Source organism: Vicugna pacos, chromosome 29 (assembly GCF_048564905.1).
Source record: "Vicugna pacos chromosome 29, VicPac4, whole genome shotgun sequence".
Classification (NCBI taxonomy): Eukaryota; Metazoa; Chordata; class Mammalia; order Artiodactyla; family Camelidae; genus Vicugna; species Vicugna pacos.
This window is the reverse complement of record NC_133015.1, coordinates 2333108-2344556: the sequence shown is the minus strand read 5'-3', so window position 1 is coordinate 2344556 and position 11449 is coordinate 2333108.

The window sequence follows — 11449 nt, the reverse complement described above, 5'->3', positions numbered from 1 at the left end:
AAGAGGAACACACCAAGGCACATAGTCATCAATTTGAAAAAAATTAAGGATAAGGAGAAAAAATTAAAATCAGCAAGAGAAAAGCAACAAATAACATACAGGGGAGCTCTCATAAGGTATCAGCTGATTTTTTCAGCAGAATGGCAAGATATATTTAAAGTGATGAAAGGGAAAAATGTACAATGAAGAATACTCTATCTAGCAAGGCTCTCATTCAGACTTGGTGGAGAAATCAAAAGCTTCACAGATGAATAAAAGCTAAAAGAATTCAGCACCACCAAACCAGCTTTACAACAAATGTTAAAGAACTTCTCTAGTCATCAAGCCATAAGAAAAGAGAACAAAAAGAAGAAAGAGAAAAAAAAAAAAAAAGGCCTCCAAAAGATTGCTTTGGCAGTTTGGGCTCTTTTATGGTTCAGTATAAATTCTGGAATTGTTTGTTCTAGCTGTGTGAAAACTGTCATAAGTACTTTGACAGGGGTTGTGTTGGACCCAGATTGCTTTGGTTAGATTTTGATAATGTTGATTTTTCCAATCCAAGAGCACATTTTTTTGTATGATCTTCGATTTCCTTCATCAGTGTTTTATGGTTTTCAGAGCATAGGTAACTTCCTTGGTTAAGTTTATTTCTAGGTATTTTGTTCTTTTTGATGCAGTGGAAATGTATATGCCACTTACAGAATTCTGGTTTTTGAAATGGAAAAAAAAAGTGAATGAAGGACTGCAAATGGCAAAATAACTTTCTTATGTGTGAGTTGTATTCCATTACATACATATGCTGCATCTTCCTTATCCATTCATCTATTGCTGTGCACTTAATGATGCTGCCATATCTTGCCAGTTATAAATAATGTTGCTGTTAATAGCAGGGTGTATGTACTTTTTGAATTAATTATTATTTTGTAGTTGGCTTTATTCCTTTGATATCTATGTAAGTTTAAAAACCTAAAGCTCTAAATGTTCTTAGAAACAATGAGCAGTACATATGTGTACATTTTAAAAATATGTGCAGTATATTGTGTATATGTATTTACATGTAATACATTGTATATGTGCAGTCAAATTATAACAATTCTACCTAATAAAAATGAAAAAAATACTCCAGAAATGATAACTGCTGGAAAGGGTATGGAGAGAAGGGAACCCTCCTACACTGTTGGTGGGAATGCAGTTTGGTGTAGCCATTTTTGGAAAACAGTATGAAGATTCCTCAGAAAACTAAAAATAGACTTACCCTATGATCCAGCAATCCCACTCCTGAACATATATCTGGAAGAACCTCAAATTCAAAAAGATACGTGCACTCCAATATTCACAGCAGCACTTATACAATATCCCAGACATGGAAACAACCCAAATGTCAATTGACAGGTGACTGGATAAAGAAGCTCTGATATACTTATACAATGGAATACTACTCAGCCATAAAAAATAATAAAATAATGTCATTTGCACAACATGGATGGATCTGGAAATTGTGAAGTAAGTGAAGTAAACCAGAAAGAGAAAGAAAAATACCATATGATGTCACTCATATGTGGAATCTTAAAAAAATAAAAAAGACACTAATGAACTTATCTACAAAACAGTTACAGACTCACAGACGTAGTAAACAAACTTATGGTTACCAGGTAGAAAAATGGTGGGAAGGGATAGAATGGGAGTTTGAGGTTTGCAAATATTAACTACTATATATAAAATAGATACAAACAAATTTCTTCTTTATAGCACAGGGAACTATACTGAATGTCTTGTAGTAACCTCTAATGAGAAAGAATATGAAAGCAAATATATATATATATTTTTATATACATACACACATATATATATGACTGAACATTATACTGTATACCAGAAATTGATGTATTGTAACTGACTATACTTCAATTAAAAAAAAAAAAGAAAGAAGTAGTTAACATACAAGAACCTACTGTATATCATAGGGAACTATATTCAATTTCTTATAATAACACATACTGGAGAAGAATCTGAAGAGAAAAAAATGTATATATATGTATAACTGAATTGCTTTGCTGTACACCTGAAACTGACACTGTAAATCAACTCCACTTCAATAAAAATATTTTTAAATGGGGGGAGGGTATAGCTGGAGTGGTAGAGTATATGCTTAGCATGCAGGAGGTTCTGGGTTCAATCCATGGTACCTCCACTAAAAATAAATAAATTAAATTACGTCCCCCCAAAAAACAAACAAAAAACTTCTAATATAGCTACCCATTTCACTGAGAGTTCATACAATGGCCTGTAATTCCGTGATCATTCCGGCACTCAGTCACTTGTTTGATTTCATTTCTACTCGTGCCCCCTCACTCTCTCAGCCTCAGTAACGCAGGCCTCCCTACTAACCTGAGACGGGCCATGCAGATTCCTTCCTCAGGGCTTTTGCACTTGCAAAGCCCTTATCTGAAACATTACTCCCCCAAGTGTCTCTTGTCTCTTTAAGATCTTTGCTCACATATCACCTTCTTAGTGTGCCTTCCCAGAGTGCCCTACTTCTCCTTTCAGGCATTTCAACACTCCCTAGCCGTCCTCTCTACATCAATTTTCTCGATAGCATGTATTCTATTTTTTGTTTATTGTCTGTCTCCTCCCACTAAAATGTGAACTCTGGGAGAGCTGATCATTTTTGTATGTTTTATTCACTTCTGTATCCCTCTGTGCATGTATATAATGGGCACTCAATAAATACTTATGGAATCAATTAACAATAAGCTAGAACAAACAAGCTTGCTTCATTATCAGAATAAGTCCTCTCAACAGGGAACACCGGCCATCCTACCAAGACAAGTCTGATTTTCAATCTGCATCTATCCTTTGAATCCCAGAGACCATATCTAGACTGATGAAGTTCAAGAATCCCAAGGGAGCACTCAAAAAAAAACAAAAACAAAAACAAAAACACCTTATGGAGTTTTTAATTAGTAAGAAAGAATATCTTTGAGGAACTCACTGCAAATTTAAAACTTATACAAACAGAAATTATACAATCTAGGAACCTCCGGAAAGAGTACACGTTAGGCCATTTGATCATTTAGAGGAGGAGGTCAATCCCTATTTTTCAAACCTATATTCAATGTATAAAATGAAGTCTCTTCAATTTTAACATGCATGTCTCATATATATAAGGAAGTCTATAGAAAGTAAACTGTGTGGACCAGTGAAATAAAGTATATGAAGGTGCTTTGTGAAGTTTAAAGGAAATTAAGTTAAAAAATGTAACATAAAACTTTTTACATTTTTATTATGATACTAAAATTAAGCCAGGGAGCTGGGTTTACCATGGTGTCTTATGCTTTCAAGACAATAAGAGCTTTGGTGCTACTGAGAAGACACACAGACAACTTTAGCTTCCCTTCAGGCAAGAGAACTGGCAGCAACAGAGACACGGAGTTTGGAGGGGAGAGAAGGCAGCAGTTTCTTACAGTGTGGTTGCAGAGTCCGGCTTCAGAAAGCACGGCTCCAAGTGAAAGTTTCTCTGATCATCCTGTTTTCCAATTTCATTTTAGGTGCTTTCTTAATAATGGCCAGAAGATGGCGTGCACAACACCTAATTCCAGAAATATGTAACCAAATACATTCATGCATTACAGAGTTATATTATTCAGCATATTGGCCTTTAGCTGCCAATGAAGATGACACAAAAAGACAAATGAAAGTTTAAGAGAATAAATAGGAAAGGGCACATATATCACAGCTACTATCCCTACCTGGACCACTAACATCGCATGATATAACACTCATTCTGAGAAATCCTTTCATTATGACACTTCAGTATGTGAAAGCATTGGTTTACAGAATATTCTGGAATTTTTTTTAGATGTTTGTTGTTTCATTGTTTGCTTGCTTTTTTTAAATGTCAGTAGCCTATAAAGTTTTCCTTTCAAGAATGGCATTTATAGGAAACTCAACTCTCAAGGCATTTTATTTCAACACGTACTGTTTGACGTGTTTCTACTGAAATAACTGTTTCAACAGTTCCCATGATGCAATCTTTTTAGGCTCCTCCCCTCGGGTCAGATTAGACTCCAGCTCAAGGCAGTGAAGAAGTGATTGCTTAGTCATCAGAGAACCTCCTCCTCCAAGCCAGACAGACAGAAGGGGCAGCTGCCTGGGAAGACTAAAGTGAAGAGGTTTTCCCAAATTGCTCTCCTTTTTCCAGCACTCCTGTGAGGTGAGGGTGGGTCCTTTATGCTCTCAAGAGCAAGCCACATCTAGTGAGTAGTTACTGGTTACTCATTCTATTGTAAGTCTGTGTTGTTATCCGTGAGTCTCTGGTAACATCAGTAAGGGGCTGCAGTGGTCTCAGCTGCACTGTGGTCAGTTCTAACCCGGGCCTTAGCTGGGCCTGGATGCTAACGAGGGTCATGCATCATCTTCCGTGGGGGCCAGGGGTGGTTGTGGCAACGGTGATTAGCGAGACCCTCAAGGGGTCAAGGACAGAAGCCCTGTGTGTCAGGTCCAGGTGTCCCTTCCCCCACGTATCCTCACACTGTTGCTGACCGAGGAGGATCAAAGCATAAGGAAGCTCATAGGTTTCTTTGTAAGGACCATCACAGCTCTGGTTCTTTACAAAATCTCTTAAAGATTGATGCAAACTCTGCATTTTTAGCATCCTCTGTGTTCTCCGTGGGATCATATTTTTGAAAAAAAATCTCCTCACAAAAAGACGAGGGCATTTCCCTACTCATTCAAAACCACAGTCTTTCAGTCAAGTTACTTGAAAATACAGCCTTGATCACCTGAATCATGGCCTAAATTCTACCCTTTACTCACTAACAGGGACGTGGCTGGAGGAGAACACTAAGCAGTACCTTGTGCTTCCTATTTACAGAGCAACATAGCTGAAGGACTTCATCGGATTTCTCATGAATAGAGGTCTCAATGTCTAAGCCAAAAATGGTATTAAAAACAGTGAAGAATCAACATTGTAAAGTGGCTATAACTCAATTTTTAAAAGTTTTTTAAAAATTGCACATAAAAAAAATTGCCATTTTTTCACGAAATAAAGGACTTTTGTATACCCCCGGAAGTCCACATTTTCAGAATAAAGGGCAGTACTCTAGCTTTATGGGGGGGGGGGGCGAACAGTGAAGAAAACACGTTGTACCAGGAAACTAAATCCTTCATTCTTTAATTTATTACTTTAAGGAATTGGAATGACATACCAGAAATAAATAAAAGATGACAACCACAATTTAATAGGCTCACTTTAATCTTTTCATCTCTAAATATCCCTCATTTATTCAAAGCTACTATGTGAAGGAACATATATGAATCAGAAGTGATTCACAAAGGTAACCAGAGCATTTTGGACTCCTACCAGCTTCTTGAAGCCTGTAGTATTACACGGATCAGTGGGAAGCCTTACATAGAAAAGAAACTGGGCGGAAGTCTACGTACTACGTTCTGAACTTGATTGTTAAGACTCAACTGGTCAGACATGCCTAACTTCTCCAACTAGTCAGACATTTCAAAGACGAAGGAAATACATCTGTTCATGCACATTGGCACAGGGCTGTAACAGCAGGTACCTTTTACTGAAACGTATCAAAATATTCATGACCCCCGTCCCCCACTAAAACTGTCCCTTTGTGCCTAAGTCACCATCTTAGGTTGTAATTTGTACTACATAACATTAACCCTTTGAGGACACCGAGATAGACTTTAGTTCTAAGCTCTGATATACTAAATTAGTAGCATTTAATCATGAAATTCTGGACATTGGTAGTCCAATAGCAGAAAAGCCTCAAGTTTCTGTATGTTGTTTCTTAAACTTTATGACATATGTGAATCACCTGGGAACTTCTGATTCAGTGAAAAAGGGTAGATCTCAAGATGCTACAGATCTAACAAGCTCCCAGGTGATGCCAGTGCCGCTGGCTCACGCACCACAGTTACAGAGGCACAGAAAAAAAGCTGTGCGGAGTCTCAGTAGATACTGTGGTCCAAGTAAAACTGCCCTTCCTAGCATTCCTCAATGAGTCCCTGTTGCAGATCACGCTGGACACATTTAACCAAAACGAAAGTAGTCAAAGATCTTGTCCTTATAAAGATATACACATACGTAATTTATTTTACTATTTTAGATATTTTTAGAGTACTCTTTCTTGAAGTAGGGAAAAGCTTACTGAAGAGGAGGTAGCAAAATGAAGGAAAGATGTACAAGCAATGAGTTGGAATAAGAAATTAAAGACAAAAATGTAAGTTTCACAGATGCCAGGTGGCACAATGGAATGGGAGCAGGAGGAGAAAGAAAGTAACAAAATGAAGGCAGAATTGGCAGGAGATCTGGGGGGAGGGAAGATCCCTGGGAAGGGGAGTGTTCTCAGTCCGCATTCCAAAGGGTGCCGAGTAAGCAAACCAGTCACCCTGAGTGGTTTCGTTTGGCCTCTGTTGTTTCCCTGCTTCTTCCTCTGCTCAGTTCTGAGAAACTACAGAATGTACATTTAGTCCTTGACGTATGACTACAACTATAAACCATAATCCACCATCCTGTTTGTCAAAAACATCTGTTGTTCTATAAATAAACAAGATTATACACGTATAGCACAGGGAAATACATACAAGATCTTTTGGTAACTCACAGCGAAAAAGAATGTGACAATGAATATACATATGTTCATGTATAACTGAAAAATCGTGCTTTACACTGGAACGTGACACAACATTGTAAAATGACTGTGACTCAATTTAAAAAAAAGTTTAAAAAAGAATCCATTCTACTTAATATTAGTCCCCATTGTAAGGACATCCTTTCTGGCATGTCATTCCAATTCTTTAAAGCAATTCCTTAATTTTCCACAAGGGAAAATCCAGTTTTTCTGTCAAACTAAAACCCACACTTGGTTTTACAAAAAAAAGGACAAATTTTTGATGCATCTTATCTCAGGAAGAAAGTCACTATGCCCACCCTTTACAAAGCAGATTATGTCAAAAGTTGGAATATTTGGAATCCTAGTTAAAGAGCAATTTTTATTTGTTCTATACAAAATAACCTTTCACCTGATTCAAACAATTCAACTGTTAAGTGGTAAGCTAGCACCGTAATCCCAATACGTAACTCCTTCCTAGTTCAGAGGGAGAGAGAAATGAGGTGGCATTTCTTCACCATCCTTCTGTCTTTGAGAGCAAGAAAAGAGATCACAGAATATGATGCATAGGAGACATGGACTTAGAGAGAGATTTAAGACACCCTTACTTCAAGAGAAGCAGCAGCTAATCAGTGGGCTGTCAGGACACCGTCCCAGGAAACAACTCTGAATCAGGCACATTACAGGAGAGGCACTGAAGGGCTATTATCAGCCCCTGGGAGCAGTTTTTTCTGGGAGCACAAGACAATGCAGACATGAACTCTTAAAGACATTAACATTGATTCATCTTTTCATTTCCGGTGACTTATACTATATCTGGTGAATATTGGGTACTTAATAAACGAATAAAGAAAAGATGCAAAACCCTTTAAGACCTATGAGCACAGTAGATGCAAAAAAATTAAAATGTTAGCGTTTTTCTTCTTCTGAGATTAGAAAGAAAAAATAAAAGTTAAGAAAAAGAGTACTCCAAAGTAGTTATATTTAAGAAGGATACCTAAAGGGTCTATACATTCATTTTCTTTTTTTTTCTTTTTTTTCTTTTTCTTTTTTTTTCTACTTTATTTTTCCATGTTTACACCTAGCAAATACTTTAAATGATTAAATATATATACCATGTATGTTCTATGTTCACAGAAAAACACATTGATATTGATTAGGTAATTATTGATATTAACATAAAATGTTAGCAATGGTTACCTTGTAGGGAGTGGAAGGAGTAATACTTTGAGAACTGGGAAAGGCTTCCCTTGTTACATTTACCCACGTCGGCTGGTAGAGTGTCCTCAGTGACCGTCCAACATGGGCTCTAGCTTTTAACTCCTTTCCTCTCAGAGTGTCTGTGGGCCAAAAAAATGTCCCTGCCCTGAGAAAGGCAGGTATGAAAGGGTACTGTGTTGACATAAAGGAACACTGAGTTGCCCCTAAAAGGCCAACATATTTCTGTTTTTCCTTTGTTTTCCCAAAGCCAATAACCATTCACCTTATTTCAGAGGATCAGAGACTTCCACATTCATCTTACTGAGGCTGCTTCCCCAGTCTTTGCTGCAATTTCCACGTACCTGCCCTTTGGAGGCCAGTGGGACACACAGCTCAGCAACTCTAGACCTTTCACAAATACATCTTAGATGGGGTTGCAGAAGCTTGGGGTTAGCGGCTGGAATCTCATGCCCAGAGGTTAATAACCAGCTCCACAGGGTACCTTGCCGAACGACACCCACCAGGTAACCACACACGCACGTTTATTCATTCATGCCACTGTTGACCTCAAGGATTATTCATAGGCTTAATCAAAGAGAGAGAGACGTACAGCCACTTAGGAAGAGAGTTTGACTGCTTCTTCCAAAACTAAACATACTCTTTCCATTCAGCCTACTAGTTTCTCTTTTTGGTATTTACCCAAAGCAGCTGGAAAACTTGTGTCCACACAAAACCTACACATAGATGTTTACAGCAGTTTTATTCATAAATTTTTAAAACTTGGAGGCAACCAAGATGTTCTTCCATAAGTGAAGGGATAAATAAACCGAGGCACATCTAGACAATGGAATATTATTCTGCACTAATAACAAATGAGCTATCAAACCGTGAAAAGGTGTGAAGTGAACTTAAATGTATATTACTAAGTGAAAGAAGCCAATCCAAAAACACTATGTACTGTATGATTCCAACAATATGACATTCTGGAAAAAAAGCAAAACCATAGAGACAATAAAAGATCAGTGGTTACCAAGGGTTTGGAGTTGAGAAAAAGGATAAATAGGTGGAACACAGGACATTTAGGGGGCAGTGAAACTACTTTATATGATACTATAGTGATGGATATATGCCATTATATACATTTGTCCAAACCAATGTACAACATCAAGAATGAACTGTAATGTACACTGTGGACCCTGGGTGATTATGACGTATCTGTCAATGTATGTTCATCAACTGTAGCAAATGTATCACTCCACTGGGGGCATGTTGATAATGAGGGAGGCTATTCATGGCAGGAGTCGTGATCATATGGGAAATTCCTGTATCTTCCCCTCAATTTTGCTGTGAATCTCAAATTGCTCTAAAAAAAAAAGTCTACATAAATAAATAGTGAAAGAAAAATATTCTTCAAGAACAAAGGCAGGGAGTTGGGAAGCACATCTCTGTCAGGGTGCCATTTTCTCTTCTACTTAGAGCTCTAAGGTGTTAGGGCCACATGCTACAAACATTCAAACCAAAGTAACAAATGAAAGATTACCATTGCTAAGATGGGGAAATGGATGTGTTGAGATGGGGGCCAGGGTGCTGAATATACCTCCTTTCTTTCTTTGCTGGTTCAAAACACTGCCATCTCCCACCAGATACTGGTGGAGAGGTTGGATTCACACCCTTCCCAAATCTAAAACCTAGAAATACATTTTCCAAGAAAATCTTAACTAGCAATAAAATCACTTTACAGTCAAGCAAATTGGACGTAGTATGGAATTAATTTTTAAATCAGTGACCAGCTGAATATTAAAATCAATATTTTAAAGGCCCAGAATAATTTTTATCAGTTAATACTTATCTATAACTTAAGAGAGTTATTAGTTTTTCAAATTCATAAACATTCAGAGCCTATGAATGCAACATAGCCTGGCTATATATATATATATATGTTTGTGTGTGTATATATATATATATATATATATATATATATATATATATATATGTTTGTGTGTGTGTGTTGTGGGGGAGATTTTTTTTTAATTTTATTTTATTAAGTTATAATCAGTTTACAATGTTGTGTCAATTTCCAGTGTAGAGCACAATTTTCAGTTATACATGAACATACAGATATTCATTGTCACATTCTTTTTCACCATGAGCTACCACAGGATCTTGTATATATTTCCCTGTGCTATACAGTATAATCTTGTTTATCTATTCTGCATATGCCTGTCAGTATCTACAAATTCTGTCTGTCCCTTCCCACCCCCCAACCCTGTCAACCACAAGTAGTTTGTATTCTATGTCTATGAGTCTGTTTTTGTTTTGTATTTATGTTCATTTGTCTTTGTCTTTTCTTTTTTTTCTTTTCTTTTTTTTGGATTCCACATATGAGCAATCTCATACAGAATTTCTCTTTCTCTTTCTGGCTTACTTCACTTAGAATGACATTCTCCAGGGACATCCATGTTGCTGAAAATGGTGTTACATTGTCATTTTTATGGCTGAATAGTATTCCATTGTATACATATACCACATCTCCTTTATCCAGTCATCTGTTGATGGACATTTAGACTGTTTCCATGTCTTGGTTTTAATCAACACTCAAAGCACTTAACAGGAGGTAGGATCAAAATGTTTTTTAAGAGATTGATAAAATGCCTGAATTCCCTGCTGGAGCAGAGGGAGGAAACAGAGCGGGAAAAAAAAAAAAAAAAACAGGATTAACAACCAGAACCCCAGTCACCTCATAAGTTTCTAGGCAACAGGCCTCCTTTCAAATTCTCACAGGATTTCCTCCCTTACCTGATTCTCTTTAGATGTAAGAATTTATACAGTACCCCTGCGGTTAAGTTTTGAGTGAGTCATCAGCTGGTTCTGTATGTCAGACAACCTAGTGCCTTCCACATATCCTTCTGTTGAAACTCAGAGCAGAACACGTCACAAAGCTGCACTATCTCAAAGACAAGACTCCGCCAGCCTTGGCCAACCTTCTGAGAAGATGTGGGTCCCCATGTTTTTAATTTGCTGGTAATTTATTGTAAAGGGAGACTTATTTTGTCATTTTTGTTTGTTTGTTTTGAGGGAAAACATAAGTTAGCATGAAATTGCCTTAGATTTCAAACTCCAGACTAGACTGTGAGACAGAGCAGGAATCTGCCCAGTTCTGCCACCTGCTAACCATATAACATTGGGAAAGTAACAGTAACCGAGCATTTGCAGCTAAGGCGCTATTCAAACTGCTTTATGTGGATTAACCCATTGAATCCTCAAAAAGACCCTATGAGGTGGGACCTTGGGAGATGAGGGAACTGAGTGAGAGAATAAGGAACGCAGAGCTGGGAAGATAAAGAACTGGGATTCTGGCTGAGGAAGGGGGCCTCACAGAAGTCTTCCCGGGGACGGTGAGACCTGGGTGGGGGTTGGGAGTGTTCTGGCTAGAGGAGGGAGGAAAGCCATGGCCCTCGTGATGGTTAATTTTCTGTGTCAATCTGGTTAGGCTATAGGGCCCAGTGATTTCATTAAACACTAATCTAGGTATTGCCATGAAGGTATTTTGGAGATGTGGTTAACATCCATCATCAGTTAACTTCAAGTAAAGGAGATTACGCCCTGCACCCACATCCCCGCCAAGGAAAAGGACAGGG